Source organism: Varanus komodoensis, unplaced genomic scaffold (assembly GCF_004798865.1).
Source record: "Varanus komodoensis strain SLA01 unplaced genomic scaffold, ASM479886v1 scaffold4, whole genome shotgun sequence".
In the NCBI taxonomy this organism is placed as follows: Eukaryota; Metazoa; Chordata; class Lepidosauria; order Squamata; family Varanidae; genus Varanus; species Varanus komodoensis.
In genome coordinates this window covers 62,361,969-62,388,601 of record NW_025335941.1, presented here as the reverse complement: position 1 = coordinate 62,388,601, position 26,633 = coordinate 62,361,969, and positions in this window count along the sequence as shown.

Sequence of the window (26,633 nt, the reverse complement as noted above, 5' to 3'; positions counted from 1 at the left end):
TAGTCGCATTGAATTTTGCCAACCCTGGTTAATAAGGAAGATGTATTTGTCGGGGAAAGAATAGGTTTGTGACATTCACAGGCGACCAAATTATGGAAGACAGGTTTGTTGAGAAATTGTGATGACTCAGTGATGCCATCAGGAGGGCTGAACCTGGGGAAAGACACCCTGGGTCCCAGTCGGTAGAATAACCAAGGGGACCCATCTCCGACTTAGTGCTGTAAAGCTCCAAGGAATCTATCGCTCTTCAATCTGTGGATTTCCTCTCATGCTCAGCCCGGCCTGGGAAAGTGAGTTGAGGCCCAAGGAGCTCAGTGCTCGTGGAATGAAGGTTGTGCACCTGGCAAAATTCTTCCACATCATGTGCAGCAAATGCCGCAACTCATCTGTGCAGAAGAGGGGCGCTGCTTCTGTGACAGTTGTGTGGGATTCAGTTCCTGGCAAGTGCCTCACTTGGGAAATGCTTGGCACCCTCACCAGGAAGTCAGACCTCCAGCCCCAAGAAAGTGGGCCTGCGTCTGGGGAGCTGATCCAGGGAATCTGGCCAGGGCGACTTCTTTTATATTGTTATTTATTTTATATTGTTAATTTTATACTGTTTTATATTGTTATTTTTGTATTTTATTATATTTTATTTGTGCTGTGAGCCGCCCCGAGGCTTCAGTAAGGGGCGGCATAGAAATGTTTTAATAAATAAATAAATAAAATAAAATCTGGCATATTCCCACCCCCAAAATGGATTCCTAACCCTACTCCAACTGTGGGAAGCAGGTTTACTGCAGTTCAAAACAGGTGTAGTAATACAGCTTAGCATCTGTACTCAGTGTGTGATTGGAGTAAGATCATTAAAACCATTGAGTATTATAAGATCATTAAAGATCATTAATTACCTGACTGCCTCAATAAGATGAATTAGCACCTTCTCAAACTGGATGGAAGGTAACCAGTGGGGTGCCACAGGGTTCAGTCCTGGGCCCTGTGGTCTTCAACATCTTTATTAATGATTCAGATGAGGAAGTACAAGGAAAGAAAAAAGACCTTGGAGTTATTCTGGACAACAGGCTAAATATGAGCCAACAATGTGATGCAGCTGCAAAATGAGCAAATGTGATCATGAGATGCATTGATATAGGTATTGCTTCCAAATCATGAGTAGTTTCCTCATGCTGCTCACTCGTCAGACCTCACCTGAAATACTGTGTCCAGTTCTGGGTACCAAGATGTAGAAAAAGATGCAGAAAAACTAGAAAGGGTTCAGAGGAGGGCAACAAAAATGATCCAGGGTTTGGAAACACTGCCCTATGAGGACAGACTGAGCGAACTGGGCATGTTCAGCCCTGAGAAGAGAAGACTGAGGGGGGACATATCTCCCTCCATAAGCACCTGTCACAAAGGGGAAGGTCAAGATCTCTTCCTGCTGATGCCAGAGTGTAGGACACAGAAGAATCAGCTCAAGTTGTGGCAACCCAGATTCAGGCTGGGCATCAGGAAAAGCTTCCTCACTGTCAGAGCAAGACATCAGTGGGACCAGCTGTCTGGAGAGGTGGGGGGCTCTCCCACACCGGAGACATTCAAGGAAACTGGACAGCCATCTGAGTGGGATGGTGTGACCTGGTGTCCTGCAACATCAGGGACTGGACCTGATGGCCTTCATGGCCCCTTCCAACTCTCCTATTCTATAATTCTATGATTTATGAAACCTCTGTATTTAGGCCAGCATGTGACTGGGTAACACTTGCTGGGGGACAATGAAGACAGAAGGCTCCTATTCCTGTGGGTGTCCCAGAGGACCCGGTTGCCCACTGTGGGGGCCGAGTGCTGGACCCAACGGGCCTCTGGCTTGATTCAGGTGCTCCTTTCTTTTATTCTTCCGAGTAGGAGGGAAAGACTGGATAGCCATCACCCCGTGTGTTGTAGCGGTTAGATAATGAACCACAGGAGAGTCTAATCTTCACTTGGCCGTGAAGCTTCAGTGAGTAACTTTTGACCAGTCAATGATTTTCAGTCTCACTTACTTTGCAGGGTTGTTGTGAGACAGAAGTGGAGAGGAGATGGAGAATGCACCTCAGGTACTTCAGGAGAGGGGAAGAGCAATGAGGGCCATAAATGTAATAATACTATTTTAAAAATCTGGAGGGGAGAGAGAGAGAGAGAGAGAGAGAGAGATTTCCATATCCTGCTGTTTGCTTTAAAATGAAATGCTTCTTGGGAAGCACTTTGTCATGGAAAAGCTTGTTTGTGTCAGTGAACATTGTTGGGATTGTCATTAGTGCAATGGACAATGGGAATCTTCAGCTGATACCTGTACTTATTCTTTCAAATTTACTGGTAATACCTTCCACCCAGAGGCACTATGAACCGTAAATTCACTAATGGCTGTAAAGTGCTTTAGGAGAGAGGGTTATACAAATGCAAACTTTTATTGTTCTGTGTTCCATCAGACCAAGTGCCTGGTCAAATATAGCTTCCTTAGTGGAATTCAAATTAGCCAGGTACGTCAAGCCTCGTTCTCCTGCTGGCCTGGTTTGCATGTCATGGTAGCACTGAATTATTGTTATTGTAAAGGAGCTGACAACTTCTGGGACTCTAGGCCCGTTTCCCCCGCCTCCCCAAACGCACTAGAGGCCAGACTCTCAGAAGCTGCCAAACCCTTAAAAACAGAAACAAACAAACAAACAAAATGGAGTTGGGATGACATGAAAAAAGTTATGACAAACTTCTGTAGAGCCTGACGTGCCTGATCCTGCCTCATCTGGGAAGCTAAGCAAGGTCAGCCCAGGTTAGACTCTGGATGGGTGACTTGAGTGTATAATTCTGTGATGATTGTTGCAAACAACCCAGAGAGCATCAACGAAAGGTGGTATAGATTACTGGTGATGATAATGTAAACCAGGCCGATGTGGGAGTGGCTGTGGGGAGAAGTTTCCATTTTTCCTTTGGAACTGGGTACAGAGGGAGCATAGGCCTTGTTTAAGGGAAGAAATACACATTTCCCATTTACTTTAAACACAGGCACCGTTTGCCTCTGCTTTCTTGAAAGAGAGGTTGGCGCTCCTCACCCCTGCTGCTAGGTGCTAAACGTTGGTGGCCCATTTGGCAGGGTTCTGGCATTGCTTATTTATTTTCTTTTCTTGTTACATGTACATCCTGCCTTTTTTCTCTTATAAGGAACTCCAGTTGGCTTTCCATGATCCTTCTTTTCGCAACTGTAAGCCGCCCGGAGAACCTTCGGGTTATGGGGTGGCATAGAAATGGGAATAATTAAATGAATATATAATAAACTGCCTTGCGAAGACAGTTTGGCTGAGTATCTGGGTTCACACATGATAAGCAACTCTGGGTGGCTTCCATAGTATGTGGCTTTTTGCCTGGATGTGCCTGACAAACGATTAAGTGGTTTCTACACTAGCATGGTTTCCACACTCATCACTCAGTCCTCCCACTGTTGGCCAGTATCCCATCAGCCACTGTGCCTGTATTTCAATCCCACACTGGATGACTAGAGCGACTCCTGCAGCAGCCACTCTTTCCAGCGGACTCTGTGATACCTGTGTACCGGGAAGCCACAATGCTGGGTTCAGATGATCAGAGAAGCCATGGTGAAGTCTGGAAACTGTAGAGCAGATCATTGTTTTGTGTTGTGGCTTCTAAATGTCAAATGCACCATGCCGAAGCAAGCACAAGAGACCAACCTGTGCAAGAAACCACAGTGGCTTGTTGTGATGTCTGAACCTGCCCAGTATCTGGCCCAAAGCCTTTCTGTAGGCAGGCTTTTGCAACACATCAATCCATAGTAGGGAAGCATGAGAATTTTGTTTCAAAACCTGAAAAATGTTGCAATCCCAGCTGTGAATGAGGATGCATTTTCTCTAAAGTTCAAAAATTCCTGAACCCACGCACTTGAAAAGTGCATACCGTTTTCCTTTTTGACTAAATCACCCACATTTAGTCAAAAAGGAAATCAGCAAAACCCTGGAAATTTATGCATATCTGCACATTTTGTGGAGCTTTCACATTTGATAGCTATATAAATTGCACAGTGATCAAAAATATGAGAACAAATTGAGGAGAGATGAGCAAGTCAAACAATCTTGGTGAACTGAAATATTTGCTCATTCCTAGTCCCGAGTAAAATTTGCCATCTCTGCCTGCAGTTAATTAGCAAAAAATGAGCCTCGTAACTACAATTAGGGATGCATGAGAAATTCATTTGGGTTTGTTTTTGAGCAGAATTTACGCAGGTTCCAACTCCTGAAAGCAGATGGAATGCATAGTTGAAGTCTGCAGATTTCTGAACTGCAACTACAATTCATGGGTCAACAACAGCAAAAGCTTTGGAAAATTTTGATATTTTTTTTGCATTTCAAATTTAGATTTGATGAAATGTATCAGAAAATGTGCAGTTTTGAAAAACGGCTACAAATTAGCTTTTGTCAGTGGGAGAAAAAGCCATAAATTTCAGAAACGTGCAGGATTGGTGCATGTGTTTGGGACAAAGGATACAACAATGTACACCATTTTTTGTGGAAAAGGGAAAAAAACAAAGCTCACAATCTGACATGGATAGAAGTTAGAAAGAGCTTTGAAATAGAATTTGGATGATTTTGAGTTTTGCTGAAGTGCACAAACTTAGCTGGTGTGCTAATTTGTGCTAAGGCCCCATCGGTGAGGGTGTTCAAAGATAGGCTGGACATGCACATGGTGGGCATGTCGTGAGCGCAGCCGGCTGGAGCCGGGGGTCAGACTAGATGGCCCAGGAGACCTCTTCTGACTCGCTCTGTTTCTCTGTTTCTAATTATCAAGCAAACATTTGATTTGGCTCTACCATTTCTTCATTTCAGGAACAGGCTTCATTCTTAGGTGAGCAGATAAAAGCATTTGATTATTAAGCTGCATAACTCTTATTTTGTGGCTGGAGAGTAAAATTGAGAGAAGACATTTTGAACTGACAGTGAGGAAATGTAACAGAACAAAATGCCAGTAAGGACCAGGTCACACCCCTGTCTAGATAAGAGATGACACCAGAAAATGGTGTTGCTTCACTTCCCTTCTCCATCTCCATCTGTAGGCGGACATCAGCACAATCCCGATAGCTCCGGAGAAAAGCACAAAGGGGAGAAATGAATAATACCACAACATCTCTACAAGCAAGAGCTGCAATTTGCCCTGATAGCTTAAGAATCTGAAGTGCTAATTGCTGCAACTCGCGTGAGCTAATATTTGAGCCGTTCTTTTAAGCTAGGCTGCGTAACAATTAGATTATGAGATTTGGGATTTGACACAGGGAGCTACTTAAAAACAATTGTTTTGTCACAGTTTGCTGCAGCTTTGTTTATTGCCAAATAATAAAAGAGTTAGTAATAATTATAAGCTTTGCATTTGTCCTGCCAAAGCCAAAATTATGTCCTTGATGAAGCACGTATTGAAATATGGACTACCTTGGATCAGTTGCCCTTTGGTTATTCTGAGAGGCAAAAAGAAGCAGGAGGGAATCGGGCTGCTTTTGCTCCAGATGCAAACTGTTTAGCTGTGTTCTCATCCCACGAGAAATTCAAGGAATTATATTTCATGGGGTAGGGTAGCTGCTGCCGTCAGGCCTCCCCTCTGCTATTCTGCCATGTGCTACAGGTTAAGCTCACGGCTGCTGGGTCGTGTTCGTGCAATGCATGGCTGCGTAAAGATTTAAGTGCAGTTTGCGAGAAATTTGATCCTGCCCTGTTCACAAATTCAAACAGATACAGGTATGGGAATGCCTCCCCTCTGACTTTTAGGAAATGTTCGCACATTTGCCATCTTGCAATCGTGCTTGTATTTTTTTTAATGCACCCTTTGAAATGTACTTTTCTAAATGCATGTTCACACTTAGTTCATGAGTGGGGGAGAAGTGTGCAGTTTTGAAAATGGGCACAGAAATGCACTCTTCTCACATTTGAAAGGTGCAGTTTCTCCATGGGAGCCAACTGAAAAATTGATTGGCTTAGAACAGGAGAATGAACAGAACTGAGCTTTGAAGTCTGGAGTTTTTTGGAATATTCCTGGTTGCCCCACCTCTAAGATTTGCAACTACAGGGAGGGGCTAGGGTTGTGTGGGGAACTTGTGATTGTGGCACAACTGGTTTATTGTTCCTGATTTATTATTGCCACCTCTTCATCGCCAGAATTCTGTTGCTGATTTTCTTCATTGCCAGAATTCTGCTGCTGATTTCTCAGGCAGTGTGTCTGAGTGGGCACAGCAAGGTGCTGGGACTGGGCAGACCCATCACTGAATCTAGAATATCTTTACAGTCACGATGGCTGCATAATTTGAGTGAATTTACGACGCAGCAGTGTGCATGTTTAGAAATTGATTTTCCTTTAAATCATGGCTGGCAAACAGTTTTTTCTGCAGTGGCCCCATATCGTCAAAAACCACCCTTTTCTTACAGAGCCAGGCTTTTTTCATCCTCCAAGTCCTTTAAAAACATTTCAAAATTCCCTCTTTCTTTATTTTTAATAACATGTTGGAAGCTGCATTCTAAACCAATAATTTCTCACTGCCTTGCTGCCTCCTCATCCAATGATGTAAAGTGGCTGTTGTTGTTTCTCTTCGCCAATTCTTTTTGTCACGTTTTATTCTAGGTTTTTAACACGTGTTTTCTCCTGAGAGCTTTGACTGGCCGCCCATTTGCTACCAAGCTAGGTTCAGGCTTGGGGAATAGTGCCCAGTCAGTAAGGTCATTGGAGGGCATGAGTTCTGAATGGACCCCTGGCCGGATTGAAGCCCACCCGGGGAAGAGCTTTCGGTGTGGTGACCCCCTTTGGATGGAACACCCTGCCTCCAGAGGTCAGGTAGGCATCAATACGGACCAGTCCCAGGTTCCGACCCCGAGAAGACAGAAATCCGTCTTTAAGTAGAATTTGTATGTAAGTCAGAATATGTATAGTCAGCCCTCCATGTTTGTGGGGTTTAGGAACACAGGACCCCTGTGAATGTGGGGGAAAAACATGAATTGCTCTAGGCAGTGCTTTTTTTGTAAAAAAAAAAAAAAAAGGTGCCGGAACTCACGTCTTGGGGTCACACTTTTACACAATGGTTGCCGCCAGCAGTAAGCACTCAGCGTGCGACCGCACGACCAATCCCAAGCCGAGCAGCGTCCCAAGCCGAGCAGCGCCCTCACAATCAGCGCCGACAATCAGCGCCGACACAAGCAGCCTGCAGACACGATGTTAATGATTTTTGCTGCTGACCTGCTATGCTCGACAGGACGATTCACAATCATGTGGAAAAATCCGTCAAAAAACGGTGCCGGAAAGCCGTTCCGGTGCGTTCTATGACAAAAAAAAAAAAAGCCCTGGCTCTAGGATTCCCCCAACCGAATGCACCAGTGTCTCCTCTTTGCAGCAAGGAATTGGCAGAGAGATTCCCCTCTCCGGATGGGCCGGGCAGGAAGGCTTGACTTTGGGAGCCTCCTTGTCTCCCCTTTCACTCCCCGTCTCCCTGTGGTGATGATGATTTTTGCAGTGTATTTATTCATTTATTTAAAACACTTGTTTTAATAGGCTTCATGGCAGTTTGTTCATAAGTACTGGTTGTTTGTGACGCAAACGTTTTAACACAGGGACCGCCTGCATTGTGTTGTTTTCACCTCCTCCTGAAAACAAGTTTATTTCAGGAAGCCTTTATTGGCTCACCGGCCCATTTTTATTGATATTCTGCTTTATTAGTGTTTTGTTCCCTTTTAACATTTCCCTTCTCTTTATTGTTCACCACTCCAGAATCTGTTTTGATGCGGAGCAATAGTGAAGTATTATAAATAAAGGACAGCTCATACACCGTATCATACAAATAATAAGACAAAGTTTTGAAATAACAAAGAAATAATTGTGCCTAAGCCCTCCCCAAACTCGTTTGCTCTTCAGTTGTTTGCGGTTCCAGGCTTGGAACTTAGCAAGGGAGAAAATGGTAGCAGAAAATGGCCGACAGGGAGGGGCTGGTGCTGGAGGTAAGTAGCTCTGGAAGGGTTCCACTGCCCACCAGTTCTTCATTTTCAGTTCCCAACCTGCTCTCAAATTTGGGTCTTTAAACCTGCGGTCGCCTTGTCTTATGCGCTTCAGGCAGAAGGAGGATGCTCTGAACAGCAGTGAGGAAAACAGCTCTGGAGACACATGAACTGAATTTGAAACAACGGATAGGGAGAGACACCCTCAGTTCAGGGTGCTAGACTCGATGTGGTCTCGGCGTCTTTGCCGAATTGTAGAATCTGCATTAACCAGAACCCTCCTTGCCTGAGGCTCCGAATCACCAGACAACGCTTTATGACGCGGCTATTTCTTGCCACTTCGCAGCTAAGAATTTAACTCTAAGAGCCCTCTAGTAAGGTGAATGATGAGCCTCTGCTCAGGTGAAGCGAGCCGAACCCAGAATGGGAACTTTCCCTCATCCCTTCCTTTGCTTTCACACTGTGGCTCCACTGGGCAGACCCAGCTGGAGAGACCCACATGAGCCCTCTAACCAGGTAGCTCATCTCTGCTGATGCCGCATCAGGGGCTCAGGGACCGGGCAAGGCAACAGCTCTCCCTCCTCTCCTGGGTCCCCTCCCACCTCTTCCAAAACAGGCCTGCTCTCTTGGTTGGCCTGGAAACTGAAGGCAACACCTTGATGGAGCCTCAAAGACTCCTGTCCCCGTTTGACCTTCCTGCCCTTCCTTTGCTTCCTCCTCGGCGTCTTCTTCAGCGTCCAACAACGCTCGCCCCGGGAAGTCAGCAAAGAGTGAGTGTTGGTCCACTCACTACAGAATTCCTGCGTTGGAAGGGACCTGTAAAGCCATCCAGTCGATCCTCCTGCTTAAGGTACAGCCCCGAATGAAAGCACCCCTGACAGATGGCTGTCCAGCTGCGGCTCGGGTGTCTGCAATGTGGGAGAACCCGTGACCTCCCTCGGCCATTGGTTCCACTGCTGCTGCTCTAACAGTCAGTAATTTTTTCCTGATCTCCACCTGGAATCTGGCTTCCTGCCACCTCAGCCTGTTATTCTGTGCCCTCCGCCTGCCACAGAGTGTTCAGATTGGACTCTGGTCTATTCCTCTTTATGCTTTTCACATGAGACATGCAATCCGCTCGGTCATTTTGCCCAGCTCAGGACCCTCTAGATATGTTGGAATGCAATTCCAAGATGCTGGCAGGGCATGCTAGAATCTGTGGTCCAACGTGCTGGAGGGTGGTGTTCTACCAGTACGCCTATTGAAAATATATGGCGAACTCAACTCTGTAACAACTTGAATGATGCAAGTTACGGGCTCGGTGTCTGGATGTTGCAGGCAAATTTGTTTATTTCTAAAATCCTGCTCTGCCATTCTGCTCAAAGAGCCCTTGAGGCAGCTTACAAAATAAAGACAGGATTTCCACGGAAGAACCTTAAGAATAAAACCAAACATTGTGCATAATTCCAACATCCATAAAACAGCGGTTGCTGGCAAAGCCACCTAAAAGCAGCGGTTAATACAAGAATTAGGACATTAAAGGAAAGTTTGCATTACTTTTTCAAGGTCGAAAGGCTCTGATGGATCATGCCCCCATAAGACACGTGGGGGATGAGGCCACCTGAGAAAAGGCTGTTTCCAGTGGAAACATGACAATAAAGGGACTGGAAAGCAATACCAGCTCCTTAGTTACTACAAAATACTGGGAAGTCAGGATACAAGAAGGAATGCCTTCAGTTATCTTCATTTCAATCCCTGTTATTTTAAGTTATAGGCTGCTTTTTCTGTGATGGAATTCCAGGCAATGCTCTCATTTTGGCTTCTTTTCTGTTGGCAGTCTTTTCCCAAGTTCTCCATCGGAGGGAACGTTCTAAACCCAGAATCTACCGATGCTAAAAATGCAGTTCATTCTAGTGCTGGGGAAATACACTTTTTGCAGCTAACACAGCCAGCCAAATTCTAGATTATTTGCAGCTTTTGAGCCATATTTGAGCAACTTTTTCTGAACACACTCCATACTGTATTTTATTAAAAACCACATCTTTATGGTACCTATTTATATGATGCCACTAATTGGGATTTGTATCGATTTGGGTGGTTTGGGGGGTTTTTAATTACTGATTTCTGTATTTGTGTGTGTAAAGGTTGCCTTCTGATGTGGGAATCAACACATCAATTTAAATTTAATTGATAATAATAAGATCGAAGTGCAGCACCAGGTAGATCACATTCTGGTAATCAAGATCTGGCTTCCCAAATGAGAAGCCATTGTTGGTGTACAGATAAGTTTTATGGCAGAGCCTTTGTTTGGTCTCATAGAAGCGGGGAAAAGATGGGCTTGGCTCAAATAAACTCTCTGGACCTGCATTGATTTTCTATATAAATTTTTATAAGCTCAGTATTGGCTTTCATTTCCTGACAAATGACCCTGTTTCCAAAAGGTACCCATAAAAACATGCTGGGTAATTCTCACCTGGTGCAAGCTCTGTGCAACGAAGGCTTGGCAACGATTGCAAATGGCCACAGATCAGTCTTCGTGGTTCAGATGTCTGGGAGGACTGGCAAAAATAATCTATACACAAAGGGACATTTTTCTTGTAACTTTCTTAGCCATACCTTGGTGACTGAGTCCTTGATAATTAACCCCGACTATTAAATTCCCTTTTTGGTTTTAAATCAAAGGTTGCTCTCTTGTAACAGGTTTATGTGATGTAATTTTGAGTTCTATCATTATAAATGTCAGCCCGTAAAGCAGTTAAACTGCTACTTGCACTGTGTTTTAAAGCATTTCATACCTGAATCAAACTTATATTTATTTGGGTTTCAATTTTATTTATTGTACTTAACTTTAAAAATTCGTATCCAAACATTTTAGTTTACAACTTATTTTCAAGGAACTATGATTAGGTTTAGTTGTTTACAGGCTGTTTGTGCATTATATTATATTCCATTAGGGATGAATAAAATATGTGTTTCACTATGTTTCTGATTCATAGTTTCCCTGATTAGTATTAGTATTTTCCGATTAGTATTTTCCAACTGGACGTGGACTAGAACATAATCTGCAGTTCAAGTGTTTACATTTCTCAGTGTGCAATGAGATTTGTGCTCTTTACCATGGATTTTGATGCGTGTGTACATTAAAAGAAGTAATTAATTGGTTAAGAACGCGTACATTGCAAGACACAAACAGTTGTGGATGATAGACACAAACAGTTGTGGATGATATATTTTAAAAGATGCATGAAAATATAGATGAATTCTCATGCAAAAAACAAATGAAGACAAAAAAAAACAAAACAATATCCTGAAGCTCACTATCTCCTATGGACATGACGCATAATAATCTTCATGGTATAATTTGGAGAACTTCGCTAGACTCAAGTTATGCTGGTTCATGCATCCCTAAATGTCTCTTCTACACAGTTGTACTTATAACAGACGAATAACTTAAATCCCAGAGATTTTAATGGGTCTTATTTAAATATGGCTAAGTCAGGATCCAACCCATGTATGTGGAGGGACACGAACATGTGATAATTACACTGAATTGACTGTATCCATGTATTTTCCAATCCCTATATTCATACTTGGAAGGGTGTTTCTGGAATTCCCAGCCAAATCTCTCTAGATTTTTGAGTTCCAAATCATTTGTTTCTAAAGCACTGGGGATTCTTGGCTGTTCCACATTTTTTTAAAAAAATCGTTCTTAGCTATCCGTGCATAGACAGATGCAGCCTTCGTCTCCTTTACTTCATTTGCCCCCAACTCCGACACATTTTGTACATGTTGATAAAAGAGGCAGAAAATGTAGTCTTCCTGTAATCATACCTTTAATTTTTCGTGCCGTGTTTGATCGATCTGCATATGCACTTGTGTTTGTCAACACAACTTTTTTCAACAAAACTTTTGCCAACTTTTATCAACAAAAGGCTCGAAAAGCAAAGGGGATGTCATTGGATGTGCTGCTGCACCAAATATTATTTTTTGTCTTGGGGTTTTATATTGTGCATAGAAAAACAATTTAGCATTATGCAGGCAAACATACGACCACATTGAAGTAACTTCTTTCTTTTCTGTTTTGCTGTGTTACCACTGTGCAGATTGGTTGGTGCAGCTACGTAATTTTCGATCCCGGATTTAAAGATTTTTCAGGGATCCCTTTTGTACAGCCCTCTTGCTTATCTCAGCTGTGGAATCCTCAGCTAGCATTTCTCTTCTTCTTTCCCACATGCTGCCTTTCCTGGTTGTACAACTTCTTCTGTGTTTCTGATATGTTTAAGCCAAAGTCTATCAGTCCGGATAAAACAAGAAAAGGAATACTTTCAACAGGTTCAGTGTTACATGTTCAAGTCACATAAATCACAACAGCTTTGTGATGACAGAAAGAAAATAGAGTTTGGGCTGACCTGATGCTAAACACATTTAGTTGGGAATAAGCTTGTTACCGAAAAGGACAATATATTGTTTATCGTAAAAAGGATAAAACCACATACTTTTTAAATAAGAAAGAAAGAGGGCTGCAGCCAAGAGTATGTGCCTGGTGGGCAGAGGTCTGGACTGTTTCAAGTGGGTTGAAAGCCATGGACTTCAGCTCTGAGGTCCTTCTCCAGGTATACTGTTGTACCCTATGAATATTAGTAATCCAAAGCCCAGAGGCAGCAGGGATGCAAATGTATTGAAGGACCCCAAAATGTTGACCAACGGGCACAAGACCCAATCCTGGAGTCAATTTAATTTTTCATAGTTAAACCATGAAGACCACCATTCCAAGTTGGGTGGACCAGAGAATCCACGAAGGAATGGACTGGCTGACTCCTCTTGCAAACATAGGATCGGACTATCAGTGTGTGGGTCAAGGCAAGAAAAAACTCCACCGTTCTAAAGTGGGGATCTGAGTGCGGAGCTGGGTGTTGGTTTATTTGCTTGTTATGGTAAATGTGGCAAGAAGAAGACTTTCCGCTTCTGCCAACACCCATTTGGTAACCTGCTGTGATGTTGCTGAGGATTCTGGGTAGGGAGCCAAGTCGAGGCTCAGGGTCTATGCTATGTATGAAGAGATCCAGTGTGGGAATTCAACCCTTAATCTTACATAGGGTGGCCACACGTATCACCAAAAAAGAGGGCACAAATGAATTAATTATTATTATTACTACTTCCATGATTATGAACATTTACATACTGCCTCATCAGCTGAAACCCATAAAATTTGCATAAGCTACTTTGCACAGCTTCGCGACTACTGAGGACTGGCAGAAAAATGGACGAGCAGGTCAGATCAAGCCAGAGCCTTCCCTCAAAGCACAACTGACAGAACTGAAAACCTGATTCTTGGGTACATTCTCAGAAAGCAAGACACACTGGAGAAGATAGGTATGCTAGGTCAAGCCGAAAGAAGAAGAAGCGCAAGCCAAACTCGAAGATGCATTGATTCCATAAACGAAGCTACAATCTTGAGTTTGCAAGAGCTGAGCGAAGTTAGAAATCAGTATTATAATTGCAATAGAAAGACAGATTCATAAAGGGGAAAGGATGTGATTGGGTGATCCATGTGCCTGCCATATCAGGTCCTATCTGTGCAGGGGGGGTGCAATCTCAACACCCCTTCAGGACTCCCCCTTCATAGTTTTTCCTCCCTTATTCTTCAGCCGGAAATGACCAGAACAGTTCTTCACCTTTAGAAGACTGCCCTCTGGTAGCCCTTCAAATAAAGGACTGTCTTCTGCAAAAATAAAATAAAATAAAATAAAATAAAATAAAATGGCCACTTTAGCTTCTGTAGCCATCATGGGGCTGAATCTGAATTACACTTAATTCCAGTCTTAGTTTATGGACTGCAGTAATAAAATAAAATCAAATCAATCCAGTCATCCGTCCATTCATTCAACCAACATTTCCAACATAGATAGATAGATAGATAGATAGATAGATAGATAGATATAGATATAGATAGTTTAGAGGAGAGAAATACATGTGCCTTATATTCTAAGCAGTGACATGATTGCTCCCCAAATAAGCATTGTAGTTATCAGTAAAACACAAGACTCTCACTTTGGTGCAACACAGATTCTTAATCCAACTATACATTCCAGGTTTCATGCATAAACATCTCTGAAGCCAAACATCTGCAAGCCACACCTCCAGGATTTTATGAATTTATGACTTACCCCTCGGCGCTCTTTCTTCAGGCCCTTTCGGAATCACGGCATCCACTCAGCTGCAGATTCCAAGCTGGCAAACCTGAAATGCAGGTTTCGGCAAAAATCCCCCCTCCACCCGGACCGCGTTTCTTCAGCACGAGATCTCAACTCTAGGGGATGAAAATGTCATTTGAAACAGTGGAGTTCATGGACCGAAATCCAAACAGCTGCCAAATTGCAGGACAGGTAAGATAAGCCATAACCAAAGCAGCAACTGAAAGCTGAAGTGTTGAGAAATGGTGCAATCGGAGGAGGCATCCAGTATTTTTTTGTTGTTTTAGAAAAACAAAACCACGGCACAAGGGATCCAGCAATGGCTCAACCTGGTGTAATAGGACAAGCAGGTTGCTGGCTGTTGCAATGCTATTGCAACAGTCTCTCCAGTTAAAAAAAAAAGCAGCAACGAGACTGCGTGGTAACAGTTTTCCTCTTGGCGTTGCTAGCGTGAATATATTGATTACTGGTTTGGTGTCTTTGGTTTTCATTTCCCTCCTTGGGCATTTGACAAAGGAAGCCTTTGAAAGATGGACAGGTATTTCCTGCAACTTTCTTGTTTTAGTTTCTTGTTTTCTTTTTCTTTTCTTTTTTCTTTTTTAGCTGTTCCATGATGCTTTCATCAGATCTTCTGATTACGGAAAGATTGGAAGGTTGGAAGCTAAAACACACACTTAAATCCAGAGAGGCAACTCCCATCCCTGTTTCATGGAGAAAGTGAAATGAAAAGGGGGACAAAAATAATGTTCCCACTTACTTGGCTATGTGCCTATCAGGTCCTATTTTACCGAGGTCAGTCCTCGATTTTGGAGAACTGATAGAGGACAGTTCTCTATTTGAAGGCGTTCTATCTCTGATGGGAGCCCAGTCCAAATCAAAGTGCCATTAGAAGGGAGAGAAGCAGGGGCCGTGAAGTTGTGTATGAACAATTAATAACCATCTCTTAAACAGCCTTCCCCTCTACAGTGAGATGTTTTGTATTCCTGTTTAAATAACAGTTATTGTTATTGTTCCTTAACATGTAGCACAAATATACATTTGTGTGTATATTGCATATACATTGCCTCTTCTGGTGATCCCCAAGCAGCCATCTTAATACATATTCTTCCAAGCTCTTCTCTTCTCTTCTCTTCTCTTCTCTTCTCTTCTCTTCTCTTCTCTTCGGCATTCTGGAGTTAAGCAAATGGGGATAGGCGAGAGAGACTTCTGGGTTTTGACATTGTGTTTGCGGCCTGCTTTTCTCAGAATGCTTTACCTGCTGTTTTCTCATCTATCTTTGCAGTGCCAGGTGAATATGTAGGAAGGAAGGAAGAAGGAAGTAAGGAAGGGAGGAAGAGAAAGCAATCCCCAGGGCTTTTAAAATGTCAGCTAAGTTGCTTTGTGCTCATTTTAGTGTGCGGTTATTTTGAGCTTATTTAATAATGCTGAAACTTAAGGAAGGGAAAGGCCAGGGCACTGGAAGTTGCCCTGCAGCAGTGAGCATCTGGGTCCCCATCTGCAGGCAGACACGCAGGTCGCCTGGTCAGTGTTGCCAATTATGGGGAGACGTCCTGTATTTCTATTTAAGCCATAGTTCTCCCTAAACTTGCAGCTATTCATACACGCTAGCATATGTGAATGTTATGCCAGTGGCTGTCTTTCTTTGGCGATATGTAAATAGCTACCCTAAGATGGCCTGAAGGACTGTTTTTACCTTGATGACCCTGTCTGGATACTAAAATCAGCTTCAGTGACTTTGATCATGTGCTTGCTGGCAGTTTGGCTTACACAGGCATGCGTGAATCAGCAGACCCAAGTCTGAAGTTTTGCGTGCCTCATCTCGACATTCGCTTTGTTTCAAGTCTGCATTAGATCGTGAGCTTTGGCTTTTCCTTTTCTCCCGAGAACCCACAGGTAGTTTAATGCTTATTTGTCTGCTGTATGCATAGATGGTGCACATCTTTGAAATGTATGCACCCATCTCTCATCGATTAAAGCTTATATGTGCGTGGTTCAAAAGTCTGCATTTTTCATGCTGTCAAACACATTTTGGGAAGATCCGTGAATCACAAGATGTTTAGACTTTCACTGCAGAATTCTTCCTAGTCCAATTCAATCCAGAAAGCACAAACTGGATAAAATCCTGGTCAAAAATGAACAGAACCACATAGATTTAGGCTGGTGGGAATGAGGGGCAGTGTCTACTTAGTGGTGGTCCCATGTCTATCCAACTTCCTTTGGAATGCTCAAAGCATGGCTCTTCAGCATATGGCCTCAAAAACACCTCTGTGTTCCCTGAATGGTTTTAGGACATGTGATTCCCCTCCTAGCTACCCCCTTTCTTTGTATTGAAATCCAGGGGCTTCATTTAGAGCTACAATTTAAATGTTGCATGGACTTACATGCAAGGAGACCTGCATAAGCCTGCACCTTAAATGAATGCACAGATGAACAATCTTGTTCTGCATGAAGCTCTTATCCACCGACTAGATGGCTGACACTGATCACCTGTTACCAGGGAGGAGAGATGAAGGTGTCTCAGCTCCGTCCATCATTACTGAGTCAGGTGATCCACATGTTTGAATGGCGACTGCTCTGACCATCTCTTTGGAGGGAAATCTCAATGTGCCATTTTCTAAAGTGGTTCACAATAGGATAAACACATCAAGAGACAAGAAAATGCAAAGCAAAAACAGCAACGGAAATCAGCATGCAACTAGAATGCGAGAAAATGAAGGAATAACTGATTGAAGTAACTGCTTGAACAGAAATTCCAGGTGCGGTAGAGCAGCAGATTAAGTCAGAGAAAAAAATATGGGTGCGGCACAAACTCTTATAATTCACCAGGAAAAAGCTCAAGAAATAAAGGAGGCCTCATCCTGGAGCCTGAAGCTTAAGCACCAGGCTGCCAGGTCACGTTAGGAAGGCCGTACTAAAAAGGGAAGTCACCAATGAGAAGGCCATGGTCTTTGGTCAGCACTTGGCTCATCTGTGGAGGTGAGGACACCCACGCAAGAAATCTGAGATGAAGATAGAACTCGCTACTAAATGTTCAATTCCACGATGGAGCTAATTGGACAGAGTGTGCAATCGCTCCAGCTTAGAAAGGATTCCACAGACAACTCCCAACTGTGTTCTTCTGCAAACGCAAATAGTACTAATGGAGTTCGATCAAATCTTTCCACTGAGCAAACGGTTATGCATTGTGGTTGTGCAACTGGTCGCACAACAGAATTGATACTTGATACACATACTTGATACAAAGCACTGAAAACTCATCCAGTGAAAAACTCAGAGATCAGAAGGCAGAGAAGGAAAGATGGCCTCTGCCATGGTTTGGTTGCCTTCAGCCCAAAGGAAGCAGGTACCCCAGAAGCCCTGGAGTTTGGGGGCTTTCGAACAGCAACGGTACAATCCACAGAAGTGATCCCTTATTCTGCAACCCTGGAAAACAACTAGAACTCTAAACCCATACAACTAGGTTCAAAATCTACTTAATTTGTTTATTTATTTAAAGCTTTTCTATACCGTCCAACTACAACAATCTTGGGAGGTCTTACAATAAAAACAGACTACAATAAAGCATACCATCCAACAAATCCAATAAATAAAACCCACATTAAAACCTGATCAACATTAAATAAAGGGTGTATAAAAAAAATAAAAATCTACTGAAGTCTGTTGCCCACACAAAGGTAATGTACATCAAAACATACATTCCTATAAATATGGGGACATTTGCTTGACTCTGAATTTGATCCATGGCAAAATCAGTGCAGGCTTGCATGGAGGCATATGCGGCAAGAAACCATTTCAGGGCATGAGATTAGACTTGTTTAGGTGAGGAAAGGCCTACAACTCCCATGGCTTAGCCCCATCCATCTAAACATGCACAGGATCCCACTTTTATTTGTTTGTCATTTGTTATTTTTCCCATGGAACTATTTATTCATCCAATTTATGCTTGAAGGATCTACATATATTCATGAAGCCACTGTTTAAATCCAGGATGATAGGAAGAGGGTAGGTAGGGTAAGATTTACTGTATGCATTTTATTAGAACATGGGGAAGAAATCTAATAAACTTTCCATAATAAAAAAGACTTGCTTTCGGGGTAAGTTTTACAAACAATGTACTTTGCATAACAGTTCAGGCCATGCTTACCTAATGGTTATGCATTTTCTACAAAGGACTCATCAGCTCCTTTTCAATATCAGGAAATTTGGAGTTGTGCACTGCACAACAGAACAAACAAAATCCCAGTTCATCAAAGGCAATCCTGGAAAGAAATTGCTAAGCCCCCAATGGCCCACCATGATCTATTTTCTTGGCCTCTTGCATCCTGGTGACCTTGGCCCTCCTCCTTTAGCAGATTGAACCTTTGAGGTGTCCAGAAGACAGCCTGGTCCAGTATTAATGGGTTACAACAAGTTTCAGTTCAGATGACTCAAGGATGTTGGCAAGATGCTTGGATGGGTATTTTTGGGTGTCTTACATCCATGCCCTTCTGGGACAGTGACTTCTAGTAGGTAAGGGACAGCTGGTTGAGCCTGACGGAAGATGCTTGGCTCCTTAGGAGAAGTGGCCCCATATCACCTGAAAGAGGCAGCAGTAAGACCACTTGTTAAGAAGTTCCCCATGGATCCAGAAGTTCTGAACAATTACAAGTCAACCGTACAATATCATTTCCTGGAGTGGGTGGCCCCTGATTGGATCCAGGCACTCTGAGCTGAGAATGATGTTCTGGACACATATCGGCTGATGTTTGGGCTTGGTTCCATGTGGAGACTACCTGGGTCAAGAGAGAGATGGGGGCATATGTCCTTGATGATACCCCTCCATCTCTCAGCAATGTTTGTTTCATTGAGTGGCATGTTCTTCTGGAGCAGCCTGCTGAGTTGGCAGGGGCTGGGGCTTGAGGTTACTGCTTGCATCCATGGACCCTTCAGGTTGGGTTCCCCAATGTTGACCCTATCCCCATGTTGTTTACTATCAATCTGAGATTGCCGTGTGGGTACACCTAGAGTTTTGGGGACCACTATCATCACCCAGCTGATAACATGCAGCATCTTCTCCAGGTGTGGCACAAGGTGCGCTGAATTTATTGGGGGCCAATGAATTGGGGCTCACTTAAGACTGAGGTTTTGCAGATGGGCATTTCCTCCATCCAGATGGGAAACATGTGGCTGGGAAACAGGCGTGCAAGTTGAAAGGACTCCCAGTTCCATTGTGGTCCTTCCTGGCATTAGGTGACCTCCATCGCAAAGCAGTGGGACCTACCAGCTTTGGTTGGCTGGCCAGTTGTGACTCTACTGGGAAGAGAATAGCCTAGCATCTGTAGTCTATGCTTTGGTGACCTCCAGGTTCCATTTCCGCAACAGGTCGTATGCTGGGTTGTCTTTGAAGCTAGTGCAGAATTCAGCAGCCAGATTATTGATGAAACATATGAATATGGGCCCAGTTCTGGCTTACCTGCACAGCTTGCTAACTTGTTTCTGGGACAGTTCAAGTGCTGGTTTTAACCTAGGCAGTCCCACCTGTCTTGGGATCCTACTATTAAGCAATAACGCAAATGAACAACAGCAATTCAAAATCACAATAAAAACTATATCTGCAAGACCATGCATTAAAAAGCCCATAAGCAAAGACAGTAGTATTAAAAAGAAGCTGCTTCTAGAAATGGAGGGATATTTGTGAAGTAACAAGTGAAAAGGGAAAGCATATCCTGGTTCTTAATGAGCCATCCTTTATTTCTCCAGAGCTACCAAAGGGTTTTCTGGGAACATGCCAACCAGCCCTGCCCCGCTGGTGCTGGCATTATTACATTGCATGTGCAACCAGCCTTTCTTCCTCTCACAGGGAGCCCAAGGAGGCCCACAAGTTTCTCCTCTTCTCCATTTTATCCTCACAACAACCCTGTAAGCTAGGTTGGGTTGAGAGTCTGTGACTGCCCGAAGTCACCGGTAAGTTTCATGGCTGAGTGGGGACTGGAAGCCTGATTTCCAGAGTCCCAATTCAGCAGTCTAAGCACTAAACCTCAGTGGATCTCAGAAGAGGACATACCGGGTACTAATGCAATAAGAAAGTAAAAACTAGAATGCTTGATTCTCACCAAGGGACCGAGGAGCATCAACAAACTGGGTGGGGACAGGGCTAGAAACATTCTCTGTCCCACTGCTCCTTCAAAGAGATCCACACTTGATCCTGGGGCAGGGCTATTTGTGAGCAAATACCTGGAGAGGGCTTTAGAGACCTTCTGGAAGGACCTTTTTGGAAGGTGATATTCCATGCTGTGCTGCTAGGCTTGGTTGATCAAAAGATCGCCGGTTCAAATCTGCACAACAGGGTGAGTTCCCGTTGCTCTGTCCCAGCTCCTGCCAACCTTGCAGTCCGAAAGCATGCAAATGCAAGTGGATGAAAAGGTGCCACTTTGGTGGGCAGGTAACAGCGTTCCGTGCACCTCGGTGTTTAGTCATGCCGGCCACATGCCCACAGAGACTGTCTGCGGACAAACGCTGGCTCCCTTGGCCAGGAAACGGAGATGAGCACCGCTCCCTAGAGTCAGGCATGACTGGACGTAACGTCAAGGGGAAACCTTTACCTTTTACCTTTTATTCCATGACATGAATATGGTATTTTATTGTATCTTGTATTTTGCATTAATGTAATTTGGAAACTGCCCTGAGATCCTTTTATGGCTAAGTGGCTTTTATAGCTAAGTGTTGGTACAGAAATATGATGATGGTGGTGATGATGATGATGAGGAGGAGGAGGAGGAAGAGGAGGAGGAGGAGGAGCTGGGATTATCTGTTAATCTTAGCTTCCACCTAGCCCATGCTTAGACCGACTTGTTTCATACACAGCGATGAACCCTTTTGTCTCGGAAACCTGTTCTCCCGCCTGCTCCGCATGTCCTCACTGGCCTTTCTAACCATGTTTTCATTACAGACGCTGGTTTGCAGCACAGGCTCTGGACTGGTGGCAAGTGGCAGCCTTGGGTTGCATCCACCCTGCTGCCTTTTCCCAGATCTACTTTTCCTGCACTTCCTTTCTTTTATTTTTGCACTGCTGAATAGTTTTTATTTTGTAAAGGTGTCCTAGCACTCAGGTAGAAAACAAGGGTGTGGAAGGAATCCACTTGTGGGGTGCAGGAGGCACCCTTTGAATGTCCCCAGCTTGGCTTCCTGGACTCTGGCCTGCTTTCTCTCCGTCCCAGGTCTTCCTTGAACTGAGCTTTATGTGGATGCCTGGCAGGATGCAAGTTTGAGTTCTTCTTCCACACACATGGCTTCCAGTCTTTACATACTTTGTGTAAAGGATTATTTTGTATTTTCTGTTCTTTGTGCAAAGAGTTATGCACTTTGTGTATTTTGAGCAAAGTAAAACTTGCACATTTGCTCAAAGTTTCATGTGCTTTGTGTATTTTGCACAAAGAAGCTGCTAGCATCCCCAAGCATCTGCAGACTTGATCTCAGCTTGGTTCACTTGTTATTTAAAGTGCAATGTGTGTGTATATGAAAATTGTCTTGCTATTCTTCAGCATGCCCTTTTCCATCTAAACATCCATAGGACTGGATCCTTAGTTTTCTTTATTAAAAGCTTTTGTATGCTGTCCTATTATTCAAAATCTCAAGATGGCTTACAATATTTAAAAGAACAATTAAAACAACAATTCTTAATACATAATAGAAACAGAACAAAACAATAAATCACAAAGCAAACAGAGTGACTAAAGGTTAAACATTGTTAGTTCTCAAGCTTCCCGTGGTTGCTCCAAAAATCACAGAGCTTTTCTGGATTTGTCGGGCAGGCGGATGCATTCTGGGCCACTGGGGCTGTTTGTCCATTGCAGCTTTTCGATTCAGCTTCATAGGAGCTATCCAGGGAACTTCACGTTGGTTGTGGGTGGAATTCAGCACCACGGGTAGCTCCGGCAAAGCTCCCGTGCAGCTGGAAAGGCAAACTGCAAGCTTAACAAGTATTTCTCCATCCAGACAGGGGCCGGGGAGGACTCTTCAGCTGCAGCTGGGGGGCAAGAAGGCTGAGCAAGCTGGGGTTCAGCCCCCAAAGGAACATGGCTCTCCGAACAGTCCAGGCAGGTACTCAGAAGCCGTCCAGAGGCTGGCCAGCATTTCAGAGGGAAGCACAAAGCTCTCTGTTCCCTGTGCTGGGTTTATTTATTTATTCATTTAAAACTTTTCTAGACTGTCCCATTACTGAAGTCTTGGGACAGTTTAACAATTCAAAATGTAAAAAAAATTAAACACAGCATCCTAACATTCCACCAATAATAGAACCCCAATTAAAATAGTCAGGTTTTAAAACATTGGGAAAATAAAAAGGTTTCAGCCTGGCACTGAAAAGAATACAGTGACGACACCAGGCGAAACTCTCTGGGGAGTGAATTCCACAATCGGGGTGTCACTACAGAGAAGGCCCTTCCTAATCTTGTTCAGGGAGGGCACACAGAGAAGGACGTCTGCACCAGATTTTAAGGGATGGGCAGGCACATATTGAAGGAGACGCTCCTTCAGGTAACTGGGCCCTAAGCCATTTAGCCTCTTAAACCAGGCCCTAAGCCACAAAGCCTCTTTTATCTGGAGGGCCAGATTCAGTTTGGGTGAGTGGGGGCAAAGGGTAAGAGCTGAGCAAAAGGGCTTGGTGGGCCAGATACTATCAACAGAAGCACATTTGTGGAGTGGGAAAGAGCCTTCTTGTCTCTTCCCTTGGGGTTTGTAACTCCCTGCCAAAGGCCAGAACAACCCACATGCCAGCTAACCCTTAGCAGAACCATCTTGGCTTTTCAGGATGGAGGAAAGGACACACGCAAAAGCTGGAAGACGGTGCAGTAATGGAGGGGTGGGGGTGGCAGAAGGCAGGGATTCCTGGGTGATGCAGGGAAGGAGGTGTGATTTCCAGAAGTGCTGAAGTTCAGAACCTCTGCCCTGTACTGCTGGCAGTGGTGTAGTGGAGCTGGGACTCACAGTCAAACATCAGAACGTGGCACGGAGGACGACATTGCCTGCCACGCTTCATCAGATTCCCTTGCATTCACTGAGCTGAGCTGAGATCTTTACAGTAACTGGAGGGGTCCTGGTTAGGTTCAAACATCACAAGAAGCCATGGTGGTTTTTCACCGCTGTTGGTCTGTCCTGTTGTCCAAACTCAGTTGCAAAATGTCAGTGCAGCTCACTTGATTTCTGGAAACGGTGGAGAGAATGTTGTGTGGTTGCCACACTTCACCGTGGCTTCTTGTGATGTCTGGGCTCAGGGACTCCATTTTTTCATCCATGGAGAAAAAACACCACAGAGACCTATGGAAAAAGTGGCAACAGAAGGGGCTGATCTAGGCATCTGATCTCTACTAACCACAGTTTCCTAGAAACACACATCCACACTTGCTCTGTACCTATCAACTGAGCACTGGGCCCACCTGTTTACTTTCCGCAATAGGGAGAAAGCAGATGAATAAACCCAGGGAGAAGGGGGAATTGCAGCCAAAAAAATAAAAATAAAAATGTTTATTTTAATGATTTTTAAAAAGTGGCTGTATTGGCTGGGAAGCAATCTAGAAAGATTTGGAGGTAGAAGCAGGAGAAAAAAGAAAGAGAACCCACCCTAAAACCTCCATGGAGCAATCAGGAAACATAGAAACAGAGCGAGTCAGAAGGGACCTCCTGGGCCATCTAGTCTGACCCCCTGCTCCAGCCGGCTCCGCTCATGACATGCCTACCATGTGCATGTCCAGCCTATCCTTGAACACCCTCATGGATGGGGCCTCAACCACCTCCCATAGAAGCCCATTCCACACGCTCAGGGTCCTAACTGTCAGAAAGTGCTTCCTGGCATCGAGACGAAACCTTGGCTCCCTGAGCTTTGCTCCGTTGGAGCGCATCCTGCCTTCCTCTGCAGGGGAGAACAGGTCTCTACCCTTCTCCGTGTGACACCCCCTCACATACCTGTATGTCACCAACATATCCCCTCTGAGTCTCCTCTTCTCCAGGCTGAAGAGGCCCAGTTCCCTCAGTCTTGCCTCATACGGCATCCCCTGCAAACCGGCCACCAACCTTGTGGCCCGATGCTGCACTGACTCTAACCTGGCTATATCCTTTCTGTAATGAGGGGCCCAAAACTGAGCACAATACTCCAGTTGCAGACGCACCAGAGCCGTGTAGAGTGGCAGTCATACCTCCCTCGATCTAGAAGCCACACTTCTGGCTATGCAACCAAGGGTGGCGTTCGCCCTCTTTACCACCGCATCACACGGCTGACTCATGTTCAGCCTGCAGTCAACCAGCACCTCGAGGTCCCTTTCGCAAGTGCTGCTTTCCAGCCACTTGTCCCCTAACCTGTACTTATGACACCTATTCCTGTGGCCCAAGTGCAAGACCTTGCACTTATCCACATTGAACGCCATCCTGTTGTCTCCTGCCCACTTCCATAGCCAGTCCAGATCGTTTTGGATCTGGAGTGCCTGCTCCTCAGTTGTGGCCACTGGTCCAATTTTAGTGTCGTCTGCGAATTTGATCAGCAGACCGAATTCATCAGGGGAAAAATAAATAAAGGGATTTTGCACACAGGGACTGCTGGGATATGTAGTGAAAGCAGGAGGAGGAAGCACAGAAAGCACAAGGCAAAAAATGGAAACACAGAGGCTTGCTTGCCACTACATGAGGCCCTGCCCATTGCTGTGGGCTCTCCCTGTTGTGATGCGCAATATTTTGGGGTGGTTCTGCTTGGCACGGGGAATTAAGCACAGTGGCTTTACAAAAGGCCTGCTGGGGATGGGAGATGCAAGAGCCAAAGCTCATTTGTTGATACACATCAGCACAGCTGCTCGCTTTTCTGCACTCTTCTCGGATGCGTGGTCATCAAACGGGCAGGGTGACTGGCTGGCTGCTTTTACAAATTTACTGGCAGACTACTGAATAGTGGCTGCAGTCATCCCTTTTCCCATGGGGGGAAATGCAAAGTGGGCAGGGCCCGGAATACTAACACCAACACCAGAACCAGCACCAGCACCAAAAATTCCAGTATGTTTTAGCTTAAAGATCTTATTGTTAGTAAGTCAGGAGAGACTTTTCAGACTTAGATTGTGGAAAACACTGGAGATCACCAAATGATCAAGAAGTTTGGGGGTGATATGTGGGCAGGAAAAGGGGCACAGCCCCCAGGGGAATGCCAGAAGGCTTGTTTGAGAAACAAGGACTCCTGTACAGAAGGGTTCTCCCATGAGCCTTCCCCTGATGAAGGCTGAACTTCCATCAATGTTGTAGACTTGGGCAAAGAGCAACCCATTCTCCAAACAGCATTTTGACAAGAGAGGTATTACCTTCCAGCGCCCCTTTGAATCACTCTCCTTCCCCTTGATTGATTCATTTTTCGACGAGGAAGAGTTCCCCGTTATTGCACGAATTACCATCCATTGCCTGCGAGGTCTTGGCTTCTGATTCAAGCTGTCACTCTTTGACCTGAGCTGCTGGATGGCTCAAAGGGATGCTCAGCTTGAGTCATTTCCCATGCAATGAGCAGTGGAAACTTTGCATTTCCCAGTAATGGAGAAAGTTGCCCCATCAGATGCAACACAACTGCAAAATAAGTGTGCCAAAAGAGACATGGAGAAAGCAAAGCAGGACGCGACCTGGTGAGGTTTTACAGAGAACTGTCAGGTTCGGAACATTGTGGAAGACTCTCAGAGCGGAGCAGCCGGGGCTGTTTTATCCAGGGGAAGAACAAGTGCTGATTGAGGATGAAGTGATGACCTTAATCTGGTTTCCAGAGATGCTCTTCTCCCTTAAGCCAATATGAAGAAGGAAATGAAATACCCTGAATTGGATCTGCTTTTACAGAGCAGCGGCCTGGAATAATACGGCATTCAAGAATGGCGGTGCGCTATTTCTGTCTGCCTGCTAAAACGACACAGCTTGCCTCCTGACACACATTTGGATAAGCAATTTCCTTGCAACCCTGCAAAGATGCCATGCCCTGGGCACTCCAAGGGGGCACCAGGTGTTCCTTTGGGAAAGGGCTAGAGCTCCGTGGTGGAGCACGAAGGTCCCAGGATTGGTCCCTGCCATCTCCAGGTAGACCTGCCAAAGATGTTGATGTGTCGTCCTGCAGATCTGGAACCAACCAACGCTGAGCTAAGTAAATCAGAGGCCACCCCTGGGATGTAGCGATCTCCCTAAATGTGAGGGAGACCATCAAGCCATGTTTGGTCTTTGGGGGCCCCTTGTCTCCAGCAGGACCTGGAGAAGGAGCTGGGGGAGAGCAGCTTCATTTATCTCCTAGCCTTTCTCCCACTACAAGGAACCCAAGGTGGCATGCATGGTCTACTTAAAGTGAAATTATTCTCCCAATGAGGGGTAGCCATGAGGCTTGAAGATGTGGAAAAGGATTAAGGGCAAACAACTCTATGAGAAGAAAAGCGAAAGCTTAGCATGCTTACTAGCCAAGGAAAGCTGATGGACCACTGGGTTTGGGGGCATTGGACAGAATGGA